Here is a 25,109-nt window from a genome sequence, read left to right as displayed (position 1 = left end):
GACATGGCCAACTAGCTAGTTGCCAGAGTAGTACAAAAGGGCATGAGTACCTCTCGAAGAAGGAAGTTCTTCAGGGATGCCAAGTACTACTACTGGGAAGATCCTTACCTGTTTAGAATTTGCCCTGATCAGATAATCAGGAGGTGCGTAGATGAGAAGTAAGCAGCAGAGATTCTTCACCAATGTCACCATGGACCAACTGGAGGTCATCATGGAGCAAATTTAACCGCTAGGAAAGTCTACGAATCAGGATTCTACTGGCCATCTATATTTCGAGATACGCAAGAGCTTGTAAAGCGTTGCGACGCATGCCAAAGACAAGGCAATATCTCTATGAAGAACGAGATGCCTCGGACTAATATCCAAGCTTGCGAGATCTTCGATATATGGGGATTAGACTTCATGGGCCTATTCCCAAAGTCTAACGGGAAAGAATACGTCCTCATAGCAGTAGATTACGTCTCCAGATGGGTTGAAGCTCAAGCATTTCCGACTAATGATGCCAAAGTCGTCACAAATTTCCTGAAGAGACTATTCTACAGATTTGGAGCTCCCCGTGCGATAATAAGTGATAGAGGCACACACTTCTGTAACACTCAGTTTATGAAGGTGATGCAACAATACGGAGTTACCCACAAGATGTCCACTGCCTATCATCCGCAGACCAACGGACAAGCAGAGGTCACGAATAGAGCACTCAAAAGAATCTTAGAATGCACTGTCGGCCATCATGGAAATAAATGGGCCGAGAAGCTAGATGAAGCTCTGTGGGCATTCCGGACTGCTTACAAGAATCCTCTAGGAACTACACCCTACCGAATGATCTATGGAAAAGCTTGTCACCTTCCGTTAGAACTCGAATACAATGCTCTCTGGGCACTGAAGACCTGCAACCTCGATCCCTCAGTTACCGGAAGACATAGAAAAATGCAATTGAACGAACTAGCCGAATTGAGAGACGAAGCATATGAAACGTCATACATCTACAAGCAATGAACGAAACTTACGCATGATGCCAAATTAATCCCTACAAAGTTCGCCCCTGGAGATAAAGTTCTTCTCTTCAATTCTCAGTTCAAGAAGTTCGCGGGAAAATTTAGATCAAGATGGAGTGGCCCATACAAAGTTGTACACGCTTTTCCCCACGGATCCGTGGAATTAGAAGGACCTAATGGTAATTTCAAAGTTAATGGCCACCGGTTGAAATCTTATTTAGAAGACCACGATAAGGAGGAGCACCTCTTCTCCTTTGATCCATTCTGAAGATCTGACAAGGAAAAGTCGAGCTGTGATGACTTGATAAACAAAGCGCTCTCGGGAGGCACCCCTTGCTTATCCTTTTTATTATTTATTTTTATTTTAATTATTTTCAGTCTTAAGATATTATTTATGTACTAACAAACTAAGCGCCATACTTGCGCTTAGTGCTTACAAGTTTGTTGAATGTGTTTTGGCGCAATGCCAAGTTCAGGAGCATCAGCTTACATTCCCGTTCGCAGGAGGAGGACTCCTGTAGTTTACTCATCCGGAAGCAGTGCTGCTCAGAACAGGCCATCAACAGGGCAATTAGGCCCAAGGATATTAGTATTAGAGAGCATTGAGGAAGATATCAGCACAGCACCGCCATCTCCTCCCGTCCGACGATCTAGACGTCTAGCCAGGAGACCGTTTGAGCATACACAGTTTCCAGATGCGCATGAGCCTCAGATGGTGATTCATTACGGAGCTACTTTGAGTGACCCTTATGTTGCATGGGCACTACTCAGAGATTAGCAGAGCCTTTACAAAGCTCTAAGAGCATACCTCCGGTGTGAGGGGATGCCACGTACTCTGGGCCCATCTTCATTTAGGCTAGCATGCCGTGTTCAGCCAACATGACAGTCTACGCCCGAGCATTCCACACCAGCTTCAGTTTACTCTGTTGCCATGCCTGCACACGCTACTCCTACTCCCATCTTGCCTCCTGCCCCAGTTACAGAGCCAGTTCCAGTTGCTGCCAGAGGGTTGTCATTTAGTCAATATTCCTATTTCAGTGGAGCCGCCAACGGCCTAGGCATTTGAGATCACTGGGAGCATACCTAACGAGGAGCTTTTCCCAGACTTATCCCACTTGGAGATGCCGACAGACTTATGTCTAGAGTCTTTACTAGGCCCTGAGATGGATATAGGGCAGCCTTTCAAGCACATGCCGAACCTGGAGGATGATGTTTTCAGATACTTTGCAGAGCTGACAAACATTAACCGGGATAGTATCCCATAGACTACTTTATCTTTATTTTATGTTTTTGTTTTTATCTTTTTGAAGCATTGTATAAAAAGTTATATATAGTGGAAATGCTGCCTTTCTCTTTTTGTTCTTCATGCAGAAATATTATTAAAAGAGACTGGTATGTAGGAGATGGACCATAGGAAGGCCCAGCACTAGGAAAGTAACACGACCATAGGGAAGTAATCCTTCCTCAAATCTATTTCAATTCTAACGCACTAAAATCTCTAAGTGTGGGGTAACCCCTGCAACGAACTTAGAATTTTAGAAGTCCTGTCCTTAATTTATATAGCATAAATATTCTTTCGAGAGAACATTAGGGACAATGTTCTTCTAAGTGTGGGGTAATGGGTAAGGTTTTTAAGGTCAAAAGTTTTAAGTCAAGTAACCATAAAACGCCAGGTTTTGAAAAATTCTTTTGTCCAAAAGTAATTAAGCAATGGATATTGGGTAATTTTGAAAAATTCTTACTTTGTTTTTGCCCAAAAGCTCTAATAAAATTGCTAGAAATCGGTTTTCGAAACATTTATTAGAACGGAACGATTAAGCTGAAACTAATGTTTTGTGTCAAAAGATTTCTTTTAAGAAAATATGTTAAAGGCTACGCATGATCAAGCACGACCCCTACTCTAAAAAGTGAGGAATATTGGACCCAAAGTATCTGTATGACCCATCAAATCTATAGTACTTTGTTATTTCAATTGGTGAGCGTGCCGGTGTACGGTTCAAGTTAGAACTTGGTTCAGTCATACGTTTCAAGGCCAATGGTTAGTGAGCGCCATACGTGGTGCAGGTGCGATACTCCTTCCGAAATCATTCTGAATAGAGAAGACAAAAAGCCATCCGTTTCCGTTTCCACTCCACGTATTTCAACCCGACCAACTCACATAAAGAGTTGATGAATCAAAAATATTCACCCCAAATTCACTCCCAAAATACACTATTCACATTTCATTCCCCTTTCCATTCACCAAAAATCCAGAGATCAATGAAGAGATAGATCGATCAAATTCGCTTTAAAAGCACTAGTCGAAAGATTCTGAACCCCTGATTGTTTTTGATAAGTCAAAGACCTATTTTCAGTGGATTATCACTTCCTCTCTGGGCACCAGGAACGAAAGACAAAAGTTATGAAGAAAGGGTATGCCAAAAAAAAATTTTGATGTAAGAGCAAAGTCTCTAATAAGGCAAAAAGAAACCCAAGGAGATGCCCTGAAGAAGAATGAAGTAAGAGCAAAAGAAAATTCTAGACAAAGTCTTAGCATAATCCGCCTCTTTCGAAGAAAACCTTTACTGAATTCTCAGCCATTATCTATCCAAAATGGATACACTGAAGAATTAAAGTCTATCAATTCTCTCAAAATCCAAAGATCTGGATACCTTTCACCAAAACTCATAAATTTCCAACCAAACCCTATAAGCCGTCTTCCTCTTGAAAGAATGCTTAGGAAGAAGATCAGTGCCGTCCTTACTTAACCGGTGGAGATATCAATGCTTTACCAAGCCTATGATGAGAACTGTTACACGACTGGCTTCTGAGCGACAATACAATTAGAATAGGACACCCTAAACACTTGAGTGATATAAGTGATCTGTCAGTGAGGATCCTAATCATGTATACTCTACATCTGAGAGTTGAAAGTACGCCTTTTTCACTATGGACGCAATTGAAATCTAGCGACCAAATCATCAAAGTTCGAAACTTTTTCTAATACTTTCGAAAGATGAACCGACTTCTGATAAAGGCATAATAAAATGATCTACGGGTGGGGCAAGTAAGAATCTATTAGAAAGATCCCAATATTCCCGCTTTCTTGCTTGAGGACATGCAAAGCTAAGTGTGGGGTATTTGATATCGGGCAAAAAGTCACGTTTTTACCCCCTAAATCAGGCCCTAAAACAATAAAGATTAAAACTTTGTCACCAAAATTATCATTTTTTTGGTTGATTTTGTAGATTAAGTAATTACAAAGGCGATGCAAAAAGAATCAAGTAAAACGGAGCTAAAACGAAGATTCTAGAGCGAAAATGGTGAAAGACAAGAAATCAAGTTACGATCCAGTGAATCAAGTCTGATCAGCAGACCATACGGCCTGCCATACGGCCTGCCATATGGCCTGCCACTATGAAAACGGCCTGCCAAGCATACGGCCTGCCAAAAACGTGCTGCCATAACCCTGCCATACGCCCTACCAGGCGTATGCAGGCAAATTCCAAGTCTATTTAAAGGGCCTTTCTCCATAAATACAATTTATATTTTCAATACTTTTAGTAGTTTTTAGTAGTAGTTAGCTTAGCTTTTATTTTCCGGAGGATATCCCGGCGAGTCTCTGCGATCCCGGGCAGATTAGTTCGGCTTTTTCAGGTTTTACTCGAAACGCTTGTCTTTTGTATTAAACATGTATTCTTATCTTTTATGTTTAATAATGCTTTCCGATATTGCCATGATAGCTTAATTTATCTGTATGTTGCCATGATAGAAGTTTGGGTTAGCGTAATTATGTTAATATAGTACAATTACTGTTATAATACTGAACTAGGAAGCCTGATAGATTTGTATGCTAGCATCTTAAGGATTGACCAACTTAGGTTGTGATCAGGACTTTTCCACCTATATGAAATTAGCTACTTCATAGGATTAAGACCCCTGGTTATACTGTATCTGAAGATTCTATGAACTCGGTATGGCCGGAGTTCCCGAGAGGCATCTAATGCACTTTTTGGACACGGAACCTAGGAATTGAGACATGAATGACCTAGTATGCCTACTAACTATTCCGAAGAGACCTCTTAGGAGCTGTTAAGATCTAGTTAGTGCCTCTACTGTATAACCCAAGCCTATTGCATGTTCTTGTCTGATTGTTGCCCTAGGTCTTAGTCATATCAACTGTTTAGGTACTTATTAGGTTTCTATCTGCTTTACTATCAGTATATTAACTGTAATGCTGTATAATGTTTGATTTGTTGTGATCTCACTAGTATGATGAAATGGTTGTTAGTTTTCATTTAAGGTTTTGCCAACTTAAACCAACGGACTCCTCCCGTTTGTGATCAGTGTTCAATCAACACGGCACGTTGTTATTCAGTTATTTAAACTGATAACGAGGGTTAGGATTAGAGCTTAACTCACTAATAACCTAGTACTCTACTGAGGATAACCTCCGAGGTATTGTTACACTTCAGTTATACGACCAAGTGACATACTTCTCACTGCTCAAAGAGAACTCCGAGAGTTCAGAGATAAGTAGGTCTATGTAATTGGCTCATCCAACCAGATCAACATCAATCCAAGCATAGTCTTAACATAAGCATAATTACCTTTCCCTAACCCAATACTGATATCTTAGTCAACATTTCCTTGATCTGCATACTCCAGATATCCTCCCACTTTATTTACTTTTCTGCATTTAGGACCTTTAGATAAAATCAACTACTATCTTTTATCTAGGTAATTTAACTAAAAGACAATTATCCACTTGATCTTCAATTCGTTAATCAGCATAAAATTCGACACTAGGTTAACTTACACCTTCTACACCTTAGAAAGTAAAGTAAAATTAGGCCCCGCAAAATATAAATAAACGAAGACGTTGTGTGCTACCGAATCGAACACCGTGCGACCTAACGACACCGCACAAAATAAAAACCGTCCGTTAGTGGCATATCACCGGTCTTTTTGCACTTTTCACAAACAACGTTACAATACCCGGTATGGTGCTTGTAGCACCTCTTGTATAACAACCCTCATATTTCCATACCTGAATTGACTAATTTGACTATAGGATTGTTATCCATACGTAATATATAATTAAATTTGACATTGATCAAATATTTATTTTTAGTCGACACTTTTTGTTAACTAAATTTTACACTAATTATATAAAATAACTTTAGTTAATATTAATATTAATGCGTATTATATTTAAAACTATATGAAACATAATTATTAATTAAATGATAAGTTATTTTAATCATTATATATATATATATACTTTTAGCTTATAAAAAAAAGAGATTTTTTTTATAAATTAAATAATGAGCCCATGAATTTTTACTAAATATTTTCAAAAACAAAAACTTATTAAAAACATTTTTAACATGTTTTTATTTTTTGTCAAAATTGGCACCTTTATTTTATTTATATTTTTTCTTTTCACCAACCATTTTTTTCCTATAAATACCCACTTCCATTTCATAAAAACTTGTATCAAATCTTTGGAAAAACTCTCTCACAAACTTAGAAAAGTACTTGAGGTATTTTCTATATTTTTTATCGAATTGCTTTTATTTTTTTGTATATTCTTTAAAAATTTGAATTTAATATATATAAATTATTTTTACATGTTATAATTAGTATTATAAGTATTAAGATGTATAAAAATAATTTTGATAATTTATGGAATATTATTTATAATTAAATACGAATTATGTAGTATTTAAACATAAAAAAATATAAAATTTGTAATAAAATATTAAACAGTAATAAAAATAATTATAATTTTTTTTTGAGATTATTATACTTTTATAAACAAGCAAAAATTATAAAAATTAAATAAATGGGATGATTAGTATTTAAAAAGAATTTACTTTTGCATTATTCTAAAATGAAAGAAATAATAAATAAAATACAAAATAAATACAAACGTGTATTAAATATTTTTATAAAATTTTTATATGATTAATAGTATCACTAGATACTTTAAAAAAATATAAAAATTATTTTTAAATTATTTTTCCTATTTATTTAATTATAGGCCGATTACAATGGTTAAATAATTAGAAAACATTAAATAAATAATATCTTGATATAAAATTTGATTTAATAATTTTTATAACATTTTTACATAATATAGAACCTGTAAAAAATATAAAATTATTTATCTAGGTCGATTTAATATTTATTACCTAATTAAATTTGATTAATATAAATCGAGTATATATATAAAGAAAAGTGGGAAATAAATACAAAAACTTGATAAAATTATTTTTATAAAATATCCTACTGAATTGTATAATTAACTAAGTTTATAAAAATTAAAAATATAATATTTAGTGAATTAATATTCGAATTAACATATATTAGTATGATTTTCGATTAACATAAGTATATTACATATACTAAATTAATATTATTATTATAACTTACGGTTAATAACTAAGTTTACTATATAATAAAGTATAATGCTTATAATGTAAGTTAATAACAATACATTATTAATAAACACTTATTTTATAACTATACTAATTTAATAATAATAACTTATAGTATATAATATAAGATAATCAAATTGTTAATACATTAATAAATATAATATAACATATATAATAACATATAAACCTAAAGTGAAGGTTAATCAAAGATAATGTACAATTCATGTGAACTTCATCGCTACTCACGGTCGTAAGTGAATGATGTCTAGGTTGCCATTTATGAGTAAGCTTGTGGATCTCGAATGCCATGACTTAGATTCTGGTCAAGAGTCCTGGGCCCCCGGTTACATCTGGTTATTCCTGACTTATTTGATAGTAACGAAGTTTGAGTAAAGTTATACAACGTCTTGCTAAAGATTAACCCGAACTTTCTAAAATTGGAAAATTACTATAAGTGGAAACTTTCCATATATAGTAACCTTCTGAAAATGGAAATTCTTTAGTGAACTATTACTATCAATATAGTACTATATACTATTGTCTGTTAGGCAATGTCTGATCATACGTTCTATCTCTAGGTTGAGATCTCGGTCACGTCCTTTCATTCAATTCTTTCGTGGAATACTCTTTTGTGCTACTAAGGTGATTTTCATAGCCTCACTTTTACTGTTTACTTAACTATTTATAACTTTTGGGGTGAGACACATGATTGCTTTATAACTGTTTTACACTTAGACACAAGTACTAAATTGTTAACTATGTTGTCATGCTTTGATTCATCCTAAATTCCTACCGTAATATCGTCAATTGCTACGTTTAAATGCAAACTTAATTATTGTGAGTAGGCCTATTGAGAGTAACGTCTCTAACCATTCGACCGTTGGTTTTTGGTTACATAATAATGATTCCACGACACTGACAGTACAAGGTGTCATAGGGTAAACTTGTTTAGTAGCGATGTTAAAAATGCAGCAACACTTTTAGATTGATATTTCTATATCAATCAACTTTAAACTAAATCTTGTGGTCTAAAACTTTGGATATTATTTATAAACCTGTGAATTTCACTCAACCTTTTTGGTTGACACTTTAAGCATGTTTTGTCTCAGGTGATGATTGAGCTAGCTGTTTGCAACTTTGTGATGATAGATTTGATGCTTGCATGGAGTCCACATCGCATATTATATTTTAGTTCATAAACATTTATTTTACGTTTTAATAATAATGTAAACATGTATTACTGCTTCCGCTGTTTTATTAACAAATGTTTTATTTAAAAAGTCTCATATAGAGTCGTTCTCGTTTATACAACTGTGTTATGATATGATTGGTCACAATTACCCCTGGTCCATTTTGGGGGGTGTGACAGATTGGTATCAGAGCAGGCTATTGTAGAGAACCAGGATTGCATTTTAAGTGTGCCTTATACAATTAGGTACCTTAGCAATGTAGGACTACAACTTCCTTTGACTATAGTGCCTTTAATTGTTGCCTTTAACTGTTAAATGCTACACTATACTTTAGAAACTTTACTTATCTTAGAATGCCGAGCCAATCTAAGAACTCTGCTCATTTTCCTAAGTACTATTCACTTCCGCCACCACATTTAAATGCGACACCGTTCTCGACATTCCTATGTCATCTATCATGGTTTTGTGTATTACATATGTATTACATGAAATATTATCCATGATTTTTGAAACTCCAATATTTGTTACTATTCATACTAAAACGTATACAACCTCCTTGTTATACCACGTACCTATATGCCTTTATGCCTTTATGCATCGGTTTGCGAACCGGAAAATGTCATTGAGTTATCGAGAATCTCAAAGATATTATAATGTCATCACTACTCATATTCGTTACTTTTAAATCTTTGTTTTCTCGTTATTTTTTATCATTGAATTTTCTTGACGGATGGCGTCTACGAAACTCTAGAATGGAAGGGTTTGGATTACCAATTTAAAGGATCCTATAGCTCAAGCCCTAGACCTGAATAGGCCATTATGAATTAAAAGTCTTTAATCATTATCTGATTACATATTTATCATTTTTAATCTAGACACGTCATACTGCAATTATTGCATAAATGGAGTGTAGACAAATCATATCTTATCATATCTATCCCAATAGACTTTGTCTAACACTTTTCCTAAATTTCCTCCGTAAATTACGGAAATCTTTTTCTATATATACGTATTCAAGGAGACGAATATATCATTCAATATTCAACACCCATTTCATATCAAACCTTATTCCAAACACATAATATGGATTTCTCACCTGATTCCTCAAGTTCCTCTAGCTCCGAAGATAGCGTGATGGGAGCACACCCACCGATCAATTACCGAGATTTCTTCAGAAAATGGGGATGAGTTCGCGAAATACTCACCCTATGGAGAAATGAAGAAGGTACTCCTTATCACGAGCCAAACTTACCATCAAACGTCGGAGTACTCGATCCGCTTACCGGCGAACCTGTTCGCAATACCACTTTCACTCTTTTCGCAAGGATTTTCTCCTCAAAGGTCGACTCGATGTAGCCCAAGATAGTATTCGTCCTCTACTCCTGAATTCTAACCTGATAGGGTTATTAGAAGAAGTTAGAAGACTTCGAACTAAATATCAAGAATTGACAAACCTTACGGAGGAATGGGTAGAACAAATCCATAGACTCGAGCAAAAAGTAGAAACCCTGGAGGAAACAGTGCACGATTTAGAAGCTAGGCTCACACCTACTACCCAAGTACCACAAGCAACACCAGCAACATAACCAGCACCACTAGTACCAACAATACCACCAACATCACCAACACCACAAGAATTGTAAGCACCATCAGCATCACCACCAACAGCATCAGCATCACCAACAACAACATCTGCATTTCACCCTCAACATCACACTTAGTACCTCAGATATCAACATCATACGCCCCATAGATACCAAGGAATATTAGTAATAATGAGTTAAGATGTATTGACTCATTCTTCCTGAAGAATTATATATGTATACTTTATATATATATATATGGTTTGAAACAATAATAAATCTTTTCGTACTAAGCTATTACGTGTAAATCTTAACTAGTATGTACTACTTGGTTAATTCATATCACTAATATGCTATAATGTACATCCTTCGTTAATGACTTAATGATCGTTAATCACTGCTTCAGCACAATAAACTCCATTTCATAATAAATCAAGTGTATTATTCAAATACATGTCTGATTTTACACTTCCATTTTCAATGTACTCGAAACTTTTTAGAAAACATTATTCGTGTCTTGTGAATTTCATAAGAATTCTACGAGCACCAACATCATATACTGAGGTATATCAATAACAATGAACGATGAAGTATTGATTCATAACTCCATTAAAGAAATATTTCGCGACGATTATGTAATCTCTCAAGTTTTGAAGATTATTTATTCTTGTTCCAACCGCAAATCAAATGATTTTAATATTATATTAACTCATTAAATCTATATTATATTTGAAGAATACATATATGAACGTATATCTCCATAAAGATTGTAATTAAAGTTCTTTTGTACAAACTGTTAATTGTGAAAATATTTTAACGGGTAGGTAATACCTGAGAAATATTTATATCTCACATTAATATGTTGCATTATACATTCTTCAATTCTGATTCAATAATCAGTAACTATACTACTTACGCTCACAAGATATATGTATCCGTTCACTAAAGAACAACCATTTTCGTACAAATTCAATTACATATTCTAATTTTGACATATCAGAATCCAAGTAAAGCTTTAGCAGGTGTTATCTTCCTAAAGATTACTAAATTCATATATATATTCATTCGTATTTTGTGATGAATTATCACGTCAAACCACCAAAATTAGAACCATTGATGGTTACATCCTACGCTTAAACACTTCAAATTCAAAATTCTTGAAAACATCTCGGATTGATAATCAATGATTCAGATTCGTTAACCTTGAGAATGCTGACGAAGCAGCAAAAGCTATAGGTGGTCTTAATGGCCAAAAGTTTGATGATAAAGAATGACATATTGAAAAAGCTCAGATTTAGAACTGAAAAACGGATTGAGTTAACCATGAAGGAGACCATGGATAAATCACAAGGACTAAACCTATAATTAAAGAATCTAGATGATTCGAATTCTGATGAAAACCACAAAAGATCTCCTTACGCATTCTAAATCCTTACAGAAGAATTTTCCTCATTATCATTGGATCTTAGAAAATTCTAAGATATCATCGTATCTTTCGTTATAAATATCCTCTATATTTCTGAAGATACCTTCATAACTATTCTTGTCCGAAATTATTTATCACTTCGCACTATCTGTGTTACATAATAAAGGAAACTGTTTTAGTTTCTATATTTCTATAACATACAAGTTTAAATTTTGAATGATTTGAGGTAGTGTTGGGAATTGAAGCATGAGTTAGTATAATATAATGACGTCAGGCCAACGAGATTATATTACAGTAAGTCATGCTAAATTTTTAATGGAAGATGATGATTCATATACTTTATTGAAAGGACCCGTCCTAATCCATCTGGACGAAGTCCATATCAATTATAAACAATTCACAACAGTTGGTTACATCGCGAGGTACTTGACCTCTATATGATACATTTTACAAACATTGCATTCGTTTTTTGGAAAAGACAATCTTTCATTACATCGAAAGTTGACGACCTGCATACCATTTCATAATATATCTAGCTATAATTGACTTAATAAAAATCTTGATGAACTCAACGACCCGAATGCGACGTCTTTTGAAATATGCCATGAATGGCTCTAAGTAATATCTTTAAAGTGAGCAAATGCACAGCGGAAGATTTCTTTCATACCTGAGAATAAACATGCTTTAAAGTGTCAACCAAAAGGTTGGTGAGTTCATTAGTTTAACATAAATAATCATTTCCATCATTTTAATAGACCACAAGATTTTCATTTCCAGTTCTCATAAATAAGCGTCTCATGCATAGAGACAAAAATATCATTCATATGGATTGAACACCTAGTAACCGACGTTAACTTAATGCATAGAATATCCTTAAACAGAACCTCTCGTCTGTATAATAATAATCTCGAAGTACTAAAGCATTTGTACCCCGAATGGGACTTATCAAGGTCCATAGATCTATCTTTAGGATTCGCGTCAATCAGGGGCCATTTCCCTAAATTCTTAGGTCACCAGACTTGAAGGGCGATATTCGGTTAATAATCCAACCATAGAATGTAATTTTAAGTACTTGTGTCTATTTCGTAAAACATTTATAAAAGCAGCGCATGTATTCTCAGTCCCAAAAATATATATAGCAAAAGCATTTAAAAAGGGAGCAAATGAAACTCACCGTACTGTATTTTGTAGTAAAAATACATATGACGATATTTAACAACTGGACAATGCAGGGTTGGCCTCGGATTCACTAACCTATATCATTGTATATTCATTAATATATATATAATAGTAATCGAATAAATATTCTTATTATATTTTAATTTATATATTATGTATAGTTGATTTGTGTATATATTCAAATTGATTTATTATTTGTATAGTTATATTAATATGTCTATATTTATATACCTAATTATTTAGTGTTACATTTAAAATTGATAGTTTGTCATTTGTATGTATTTATATAATTAATCTTAATAAATTTGATATATATATATATATATATATATATATATATATATATATATATATATATATATATATATATATATATATATATATATATATATATGAAGTTTTATTATAATTATAGTATATGTAAAGAGTATATTTATGTATACAATATTTATAATTATATATATATATATATAGTTATATGAAGTTTTATTATAATTATAGTATATGTAAAGAGTATATTTATGTATACAATATTTATCTATTTGAAAAGATAGTTTTTGATAAAAATAATGATTTACTAATAATAATAATAACTTTATTAATAATAATGATAATAATAAAAATAATACTTTTTGATAATAATAATAATAATAATAATAATAATAATAATAATAATAATAATAATAACACCTAATAATTGAGACTACGCGTTTTATTTGCCTTCCCCAAAACAGATCGAGATAGTTCACAAACAAAACGCAGAAGATAAATATTACGATGTTTCAAAGAATCCTTGATTCAATCAATCGATCAATCGATCAAGTAATCAATTCCTTGTTTCATCACCATCTTTATTCGAGCATCAATCACCACGAATATCGGTTAATTATCACCAGGTATGTCGATTATCTCTATTTTATTTGGATTCGAAATTAGTCTCAAGTTTAGATTTGCATAAATCAGAATAATTTATCAAATCGACAACTTAAATAGACCTTCAACTTCACTTCTTACTGATGTATTAGATTGTAGGTGTGATTAGGGTTTTAATCTTGATACGATTCAAATTAATTAGTTTAAAGATATGAATTCTATGGTTGTTCATAAATTATACAGAGTAATTAAATTTTCTGATTCGTTTTGAAAAATTGTTAATATTTATATATATTTTTTATTTTTTTATATTTTTTTTTGTATATTCAATTGTTCATAATTAAGTTTGCAACTTTTAATTTGATGTTATCTTAGTTACAATGGGTAAATGAGGAAATCAAATAAATAAATGATTACATATATAGATTTAAAACTGTACCAGTGTTCTATTGGTCTTCATTTTCGAACATAGAACAAAATGGATAGTCTAAGTAGGAGCAAGTAGACAAAGGTCATGTACTTATTTGTGTTTTGATTTGAAACAGATATAATAGCAGCAGTATTGCAGCTGTTAGTGGTAGCTTTTGGTGTTCGTAAAGTATCACAGCAGCAACAATCAAGATGGTGTTTGGTGATTAATGGAACTAGAATCCAAGAAATCGATTTATAGCAAAAGGAAGGTGATAGTGTTGGATTAATGATTTCATGAAGGTGATTCCTCTGGTGGCACAATGGTGAAGATCAAGTAAGTTTCTATAGACATAAGTGGTTATTTAGATTATGATTATGGTTTGATGATACACATATGTATATATATATATATATATTTATATATAGAAATGGGTTATTTTTATTGTTGTTGGACAGGAAAGAATATAAGTTTTGAGTGGTGATGTCTTTGGGATTACACATGCAATAGAAAACAAGGGTATCCATGATGATGGTGGTGGCTACTTTTGGTTTACGGTACTCTTGATGATTGTGTTGGTGGAAATCCTTCGGTGTTGAATCACACAAGCATGACAACTGCAGTAGCTATCACAGGAACGTTAATTTGGTATTATTGAGGTTAGTTTGTGATAGTATCAAAAGGTATAGCAGGGGTATAGCAGGGTTACAGTTGATTTGATCATAACATTCAAATCGTAAGTTATGGGGGTGTTGGTCTGGTGGTCTGCGAATATCCCATAGAGGTCTTGGTTATTGCACAGAAGTAGTAGAAATAATGGTGATGAAATAGTGATGATTTATAGTTCAAGGAGTGATGATGTTCTAATGGAAACAGAAAATAGAAGTGGCCACAACACGTGGTGACGGGTTGTGATTATTTGAAGAGTAGTGGTGGTGGATTTTCGTAATAGCAATAGATATATAAGTATAGCAGCAGTAGTACGTAGTAAACAGCTTGTGTGGTTGTTTTGGTGTCTTCGTTTGAAACAGAAAATGGTTTGGCCGAGTAGTTTAAAGTGTCGGTTTAAATGGTTCACTTGGGTGGAGCATGTAATGTGTATATATGTAAAGATATTATACTATCATATATCATATAACATTATTACATGAATGTAAAAAAAATAGTATTAGTGCAAGACAATGAAATGAAACAAAAAGATGATGTGGTTGTTTAAGTGTTATTCGTGAGAGTCAAAAAGGAGAAAGGCATATTTAACTACTTTTGGATTTTATCAGTGGACCATTCGATTGAGGAATATAAACAACAATTCAAGCAGTTCGAAAAGATTATAAACCGATTTGGATTCTTTAAATCACACGTATGATCTTTTATAATTATTATAAATAAATTTTTAATTATATTTAAATTAATAATAATACAAATAATAATAATAATACAAGTAATAATAATAAGTCACAATATTAAGAATTTTAATGGAATAAGTAATAATAATGTTATTAATGAATATAACTATAATAATACTACTTTTAATATTACAAATTATAATAATATAAACTTATAATAATATAATAATAATGATAGTATTATTATTACTAATGATAATGATAAATCTTAAATAAGAATGATAACTTTTTAGTAATCATATTCATAATGTAATAACTAATACAACTAGATTATAATTTTAATTATTCTTATATTATTATTTATATTTAATATCTTTATTTTTGATAATAATAACCTTTTAATTATAATTATAGAAATTATAATAATACTAATAATATTTAATAATAGTAATGATAAACATAATAATAAGAATTATAATTTTTTTTTTTTAAAGACAATGATAACCAACAACTTATTTTCAACAATAGTTCGTGAATCGTCGAGAACAGTTCAAGGGTAGTTGATGACATGAAATAGTTCAAAATTTTAGAGACTCAATATTACAGACTTTGCTTATCGTGTCGAAATCTAATAAGATTTAAGTTTAAATTTGGTCAGAAATTCCCGGGTCATCACAGTACATACCTGTTAAAGAAATTTCGTCCCGAAATTTGAGTGAGGTCGTCATGGCTAACAATAAATATGTTTTCCTGACAAATATAAGCTGATAAATAGAGTTTTATCATTATTGAATAATACAGATAAAATAATTCGATTATTCGAAGAGTACGAATGAAGCTATCACAAAAGAGTGAAATGAATAAATGAAGTTTCGTTTTAACTTTTGACGTTGTCTTGGTTGAATTCCGGAATTCAAGGGATTTAAAAGAAAATCTTGGAAATCTATAAGATCTGATTCTTAGAGATTTATGGAAATTAAGATTTCTATAATTAATTGCGATTATCTGTCTCGATTGCTATGTCTGGTATTTTCACTATAAATGAACTTCTTGCGTCTCATTATTTTCACCACTCCAATTCTTTCTTTATCGATCTATACTTTCAATGATTGTGAATAGGCGTAATCCAACTCTGGTTCTTAACCTCATTCTGACTATCGCAACAATCATTCTTCTATTCCAACTCCCTCCAAAGGAATCTGTTTACTTCTACTTCGCTCTTGGGGTAATTGTGTTTATCATACTCCCGTGTCTTTATATTGCTATCCGTATTAATGTACACGATTTGTGATTTCAGTGTTGTTGTCGAGTTTTATATCTTCCCTTATGTTTCGGAGCTCTTTGCCTTTTTATTGTCTTCTCGACCTCTAGTAAAGCGAGTAATGGTTCAGAATTCGTAAGTATGGAGTTTCGAATGATTATAGTATTCTAAGCAGAAAGAAATGTATTAGCACGATTTGATTTATCAAATTACCAGAATCCCTGAGGATGGAACTATCAAGAATATATTTTCTTGATATGTTCAGAGGTTAAGTAGAATGAAAGAGTTATGTAACATGACACATGATAATGGTATGATCTACTGTGAACCATCATCACGTTTCATTAGAAACTCAGCATGACTTACTGTAATATAATCACGTTGATCAAGTGTCATTATATTATACTAACTCATGCTTCAGCTCCCAACACTACTTCAAAATCATTCATAGTTTAAACTCGAAGGTTTACAGAATATAGAAACTAACAGTTTCTTATATGAAGTAACTCTGATAACGCGAAGAGATAAATGATTTCAGATAAGAATATCTTCAGATATATCGATAGTATAAAGGTACGATGATATCTTAGAATTTTTGAATCAAATTGTGATGAAGAAATTCATTCATAATTTAAACTCGAATTTTAAAGAAATTTAGAAACTAAAGTAGTTTCCTTTATAATGTAACATAGATAGCAGGAAGAGATAAATAATTTTGGACAAGAATATTTATGAAAATATCCTCAGAAATATCGAAGATATTTATGATGATATTTTGGAATTTCTAAGTTCGAAGGTTGATGAAGAAAATTTGTCCACAAGAATTTAGAGTCAGGAGTAAGGTATTCATTAATGACTTCAGTAGATACTGAATCATTTGGATTCTTTGAAGGCAGATTTATTCTTTGTGATTTGTCTACAATCTCCTTCTTGGTTTGCTAAATCCGTTTTCCAGTACCAAATTTTCTATCGAGCGTTCCCAACATTCCACTCTTTATTATCAAATTTTTGGACGTTTAGACCATCTACGATTTTGCTGTTTCCTCTGCATTTAATGCTACCATATCTGAATCATTGGTTATTAATTCGAGGTGGTTTCAAGAGAATTGTGTTTTTAGATGATTAAACGCTGATGGTAATATGGTAGAATATAAAAGGTTCCCCGGTAACAATAAGGAGCACGCATATATATCAAAGTTATAATAAGGTTGTTTCGGACGAAAAGTCGAAGTTGACTTGTTGAAGCTGTGACAAAATTTGCTACTTTGAAAGGAATTACCAAGTTATTTTGGGTAATAATAACACTAAAGGAATTAGCACAGATAAGTGTTAAACGTTTACTCAGGTTCCGAATGTTTTCAGGTGCATAACTATATGCATCAATCTTTTCTTCCGTAGCTGAAGTGCGGTTGGTTCATCCTCTCGATTGAGGTGTTTTCAAGAATCATGAAGGGTTTGAACGCAAATTGTAATCGTCAAGATACAAATGAGGTTTAAGATGAAATCAAGTGGCAAACTTGAAGAATTGTTTAGTTTCATATGTTATAATCAATATTTTAATTCATTTTTAATTGTCCAAACTTGATAGTCCACAGTCGATAGTCCACAGTTAACAGTCTAATAATTCATATATAGTTTAATATATAATATTTGGATTAATACGTATCGTGACCCGTTTCGTCTCAGACTCGATCACAACTCAAAGTATATATATTATTGTAGAATCAACCTCAACCCTGTATAGAGAACTCGATCATTACTGCATATAGAGTGTCTATGGTGATTCCAAATAATATATATATATATATATATATATATATATATATATATATATATATATATATGCGTCGATATGATATGTCAAAACCTTGTATACGTGTCCCGATATTTAAAGAGCGTAAAATAAATAACAGAAATTAAATGACGATAAATAAAATTGCGATAATTAAATTGCGATAAATAAGCTGCGATAAAAAAAATGTAATCAGTTAGCTAGGAACAGTTAGCTAGGATTTTGTTAGCGTGGATTCTTAACAAATTTTCTCATAGTTAATTTGTTTGTTTCTAACAAATTTTATTTGTCAAATGTTTTATTCATTATGCCACTTGTTGGATTCTGAGAAGTCAAAATTTAAATATGAAATTGAATGAAAATGATTATTTTGTGGTGAACGGATTCGTATATCTGTGGATGTAAGTAGGATAGTAAATGACTGTTGAATTAGATTCAAAGAATGTACAGTGTAACTTATTAATATGAAATTTAAATATTCCTCGGGTATTACCTACCCGTTAAAATATTTTCATCATTAACAGTTTGTACGAAAGAATTTTTAATTACAATCTTTATGAAAATATATATACATTTATATTTTCTTCAGATGTAATCATGGATTTAATGAGTCAATATGATATTAAACTCATTTGATTTACTGTTAGAACAAGAATATATAATCTCTAAAACATTAGAGATTACATAATCGCCATGTCGAACGAAGATAAATGATGTAGAACGATTCGTAGAATGATGATTATACTCGAGGTACAGAATGAGATGTTGAGGCATGGATTGTTGAAACTTGGGTTGTTGGTGGTACTGTGTTGATGTTGGTGGTACTGTTGGTGCTGGTGATGTTGCTGAAGCTGGTGACTTTTGCACCATATTTTCCAAGACTACAACTTAGGCGAGAAGCTCGTTGACTTATTATATTATTCCGGGATGATTGTCGGTAGGAACGAGCGAATGAATAAGGTTTAGAATCTGAGTTGTGATATAGTCGTGGCGAGATACTCTGGAAATGAGAGAGAAAATGGTGTTTCGAACTGGTTCGCCGGTAAGTGCTTCAGGTTCTTTGCCAAGAGTGCAGGTTGGTGGGTGGAAAGGATCGCCTTCTTCTCGTCTCCATCAGTTAAGTCGACTATGAATCCATCAGATGAATTGGGGATGGCTGATTGATTAATTCATTCCGGTGACACTGCTTTCGGAGCTTGAGTGAGACTCTATGTCGGAATAGCTGTCAGAATAACTATCAGAATAGTTATCGGAATCTAAGGGACTCGATCTGGTTGAGGGACTCATCTCGTACGATTAGATGAAGGATTTTCGATAAGGAATAGAATAGGATGTAGATTAGTACCCTGCAATACATAATTTACATATGCATATATAATACTAAAATCCCATAAGTTACGGAGGAATCTACGGAAGCTGTCAAGCAAAGGTAACAATAATAGATACACTAAGATATGAATTTATCTATACACTATCTATGCAATAGAGGCAGTAAGACGTGTCTAGACTTTAAGGATGATAAGCAAATAATTTTCAACACTAATGATAAGCAAAACTTTTGACATGCAGACACGGTCGAAGTCCAGACTCACTAATGCATCCTAACGACTTATCAGTTATACACAATAATGCAGACCTGGTTCGCTAAGACCACCGCTCTGATACCAACTGAAAGGACCCATCCTAATCCATCTGGATGAAGTCTATATCAATTATAAACGCTTTACAACAGTTGGTTGCATCGCGAGGTACTTGACCTCTATATGATACATTTTACAAACATTGCATTCGTTTTTTTTAAAAGACAATCTTTCATTACATCGAAAGTTGACGACCTGCATACCATTTCATAATATATCTAACTATAATTGACTTAATAATAATCTTGATGAACTCAACGACCCGAATGCGACGTCTTTTGAAATATGCCATGAATGGCTCTAAGTAATATCTTTAAAGTGAGCAAATGCACAGCAGAAGATTTCTTTCATATCTGAGAATAAACATGCTTTAAAGTGTCAACCAAAAGGTTGGTGAGTTTATTAGTTTAACATAAATAATCATTTCCATCATTTTAATAGACCACAAGATTTTCATTTCCAGTTCTCATAAATAAGCGTCCCATGCATAGAGACAAAAATATAATTCATATGGATTGAACACCTGGTAACCGACGTTAAGTTAATGCATAGAATATCCCCAAACAGAACCTCTCGTCTGTATAATAATAATCTCGAAGTACTAAAGCATTCGTACCCCGAATGGGACTTGTCAAGGTCCATAGATCTATCTTTAGGATTCGCGTCAATCAGGGGCCATTTCCCAAAATTCTTAGGTTACCAGACTTGAAGGGCGATATTCGGTTAATAATCCAACCATAGAATGTAATTTTAAGTACTTGTGTCTATTTCGTAAAACATTTATAAAAGCAGCGCATGTATTCTCAGTCCCAAAAATATATATAGCAAGAGCATTTAAAAAGGGAGCAAATGAAACTTATCATACTGTATTTTGTAGTATAAATATATATGACGATATTTAACAACTGGACAATGCAGGGTTGGCCTCGGATTCATGAACCTATATCATTGTATATTCATTAATATATATATAATAGTAATCGAATAAATATTCTTATTATATTTTAATTTATGTATTATGTATAGTTGATTTGTGTATATATTCAAATTGATTTATTATTTGTATAGTTATATTAATATGTCTATATTTATATACGTAATTATTTAGTGTTACATTTAAAATTGATAGTTTGTCATTTGTATGTATTTATATAATTAATCTTAATAAATTTGATATATATATATATATATATATATATATATATATATATATATATATATATATATATATATATATATATATATATATATAGTTATATGAAGTTTTATTATAATTATAGTATATGTAAAGAGTATATTTATGTATACAATATTTATCTATTTGAAATGATAGTTTTTGATAAAAAAAATAATGATTTACTAATAATAATAATATCTTTATTAATAATAATGGTAATAATAAAAATAATACTTTTTGATAATAATACATAATAATAATAATAATAATAATAATAATAATAATAATAATAATAATAATAATAATAATAATAATAATAATAATAATAATAATAATAATAATAATAATAATAATAATAATAATAATAATAATAATAATAATAAAAATAATAACACCTAATAATTGAGACTACGCGTTTTATTTGCCTTCCCCAAAACAGATCGAGATAGTTCACAAACAAAATGCAGAAGATAAATATTACGATGTTTCAAAGAATCCTTGATTCAATCAATCGATCAATCGATCAAGTAATCAATTCCTTTTTTCATCACCATCTTTATTCGAGCATCAATCACCACGAATATCGGTTAATTATCACCAGGTATGTCGATTATCTCTATTTAATTGGATTCAAAATTAGTCTCAAGTTTAGATTTGCATAAATCTGAATAATTTATCAAATCGACAACTTAAATAGACCTTCAACTTCACTTCTTACTGATGTATTAGATTGTAGGTGTGATTAGGGTTTTAATCTTGATACGATTCGAATTATATAGTTTAAAGATATGAATTCTATGGTTGTTCATAAATTATACAGAGTAATTAAATTTTCTGATTCGTTTTGAAAAATTGTTAATATTTATATTTTTTTTATTTATTTATATTTTTCTGTGTATATTCAATTTTCATAATTAAGCTTGCAACTTTTAATTTGATTTTATCTTAGTTACAATGGGTAAATGAGGAAATCAAATAAATAAATGATTACACATATAGATTTAAAACTGTACCAGTGTTCTATTGGTCTTCATTTTCGAACAGAGAACAAAATGGATAGTCTAAGTAGGAGCAAGTAGACAAAGGTGATGTACTTGTTTGTGTTTTGATTTGAAAAAGATATAAAAGCAGCAGTATTGCAGCTGTTAGTGGTAGCTTTTGGTGTTCGTAAAGTATCACAGCAGCAACAATCAAGATGGTGTTTGGTGATCAATGGAACTAGAATCCAAGAAATCGATTTATAGCAAAAGGAAGGTGATAGTATTGGATTAATGATTTCATGAAGGTGATGCCTCTGGTGGCACAATGGTGAAGATCAAGTAAGTTTCTATAGACATAAGTGGTTGTTTAGATTATGATTATGGTTTGATGATACACATATGTATATATATATATATTTATAATGAAATGGGTTATTTTTATTGTTGTTAGACAGGAAAGAATATAGGTTACGAGTGGTGATGTCTTTGGGATTCCACATGCAACAGAAAACAAGGGTATCCATGATGATAGTGGTGGCTACTTTTGGTTTACGGTACTCTTGATGATTGTGTTGGTGGAAATCCTTCGGTGTTGAATCACAAAAACATGACAACTGCAGTAGCTATCACAGGAATGTTAATTTGGTATTATTGAGGTTAGTTTGTGATAGTATCAAAAGGTATAGCAGGGGTATAGCAAGGTTACAGTTGATTTGATCATAACATTCAAATCATAGGTTATGGGGGTGTTGGTCTGGTGGTCTACGAATATCCCATATGGGTCTTGGTTACTGCACAGAATAGTAGAAACAATGGTGATGAAATGGTGATGATTTATAGTTCAAGGAGTGATGATGTTCTAATGGAAACAGAAAATAGAAGTGGCCACAACACGTGGTGACGGGTTGTGATTATTTGAAGAGTAGTGGTGGTGGATTTTCGTAATAGCAATAGATATATAAGTATAGCAGCAGCAGTACGTAGTAAACAGCTTGTGTGGTTGTTTTGGTGTCTTCGTTTGAAACAGAAAATGGTTTGGCCGAGTAGTTTAAAGTGTCGGTTTAAATGGTTCACTTGGGTGGAGCATGTAATGTGTATATATGTAAAGATATTATACTATCATATATCATATAACATTATTACATGAATGTAAAAAAATAGTATTAGTGCAAGACAATGAAATGAAACAAAAAGATGATGTGGTTGTTTGAGTGTTATTCGTGAGAGTCAAAAAGGAGAAAGGCATATTTAACTACTTTTGGATTTTATCAGTGGACCATTCGATTGAGGAATATAAACAACAATTCAAATAGTTCGAAAAGATTGTAAACCGATTTGGATTCTTTAAATCACAAGTATGATCTTTTATAATTATTATAAATAAATTTTTAATTATATTTAAATTAATAATAATACAAATAATAATAATAATAATAATAATAATACAAGTAATAATAATAAGTCATAATATTAAGAATATTAATGGAATAAGTAATAATAATGTTATTAATGAATATAACTATAATAATACTACTTTTAATATTACAAATTATAATAATATAAACTTATAATAATATAATAATAATGATAATATTATTATTACTAATGATAATGATAAATCTTAAATAAGAATGATAACTTTTTAGTAATCATATTCATAATGTAATAACTAATACAACTAGATTATAATTTTAATTATTCTTATATTATTATTTATATTTAATATCTTTATTTTTGATAATAATAACCTTTTAATTATAATTATAGTAATTATAATAATACTAATAATATTTAATAATAGTAATGATAAATATAATAATAAGAATTATAATTTTTTTTTTAAAGACAATGCTAACCAACAACTTATTTTCAATAATAGTTCGTGAATCGTCGAGCATAGTTCAAGGGTAGTTGATGAAATGAAAAATTTTAAAAATTTAGAGACTCAATATTACAGACTTTGCTTATCGTGTCGAAATCAAATAAGATTTAAGTTTAAATTTGGTCGGAAATTCCCGGGTCATCACATTTATAATCATCATTTGCCATGTTACATGACTTTTACATTCTACTTAACCTCTGAACATATCAAGAACATATATTCATGATAGTTCTATCCTTAGTAATTCTAGTAATTTGACAAATCAAATCGTGCTATTACCTTTCCTTCTGCTTTGTATATTATGATCATTCGAAACTCCATACCTACGAATTCTAGACCATTATTCGCTTGACTTGAAGTCAGGAAGGAAAAACAAGAGCATAGAGCTCCGACATATAAGGGAAAATATAAAGCCCGATAACAACACGGAAATTACAAACCATGTATATCAATGCGTATAGCAACATAAAGACATGGGAGAATTAAAAACACTATAACCCCAAGGTAATTGTAGAAGTAAACAGATTCCTCTGGGGGTAAATGAAAAAGAAGAATGACAGAAATGATAGTCAGAAAAATATCCAGGATAAGAATGCAACGTTGTTTATTAAATTCATTTAAGTTCGATCAAGCTGTGGGACCAAGTGACGGAGCTGTTAAGTGTTTTGATGGGGCCATCACATCAACCTTATTATAACTTTGATATATATATTACCATTGTTATTATTACCGGGAAACCTTTTATATTATGCAATATTACCAACAGATGTATCAACAACCTCGTTCCTTGGCTTAAATCTCTCCGAAAAATTGCTATACTTATTTATTGAAACCCTATCATGTACTCATTGACATCTTGTAACGATAGTTTTCACACCAAATACCGAGAAGCATTAATCATTAATTCTCGAATTTCGCAGCGTTCCTACGTCAACAGTTATATATCTATATATA

The sequence above is a fragment of the Rutidosis leptorrhynchoides genome, chromosome 2, assembly GCF_046630445.1.
Source record: "Rutidosis leptorrhynchoides isolate AG116_Rl617_1_P2 chromosome 2, CSIRO_AGI_Rlap_v1, whole genome shotgun sequence".
NCBI classification, from domain to species: Eukaryota; Viridiplantae; Streptophyta; class Magnoliopsida; order Asterales; family Asteraceae; genus Rutidosis; species Rutidosis leptorrhynchoides.
This window is presented reverse-complemented; position numbering follows the sequence as displayed.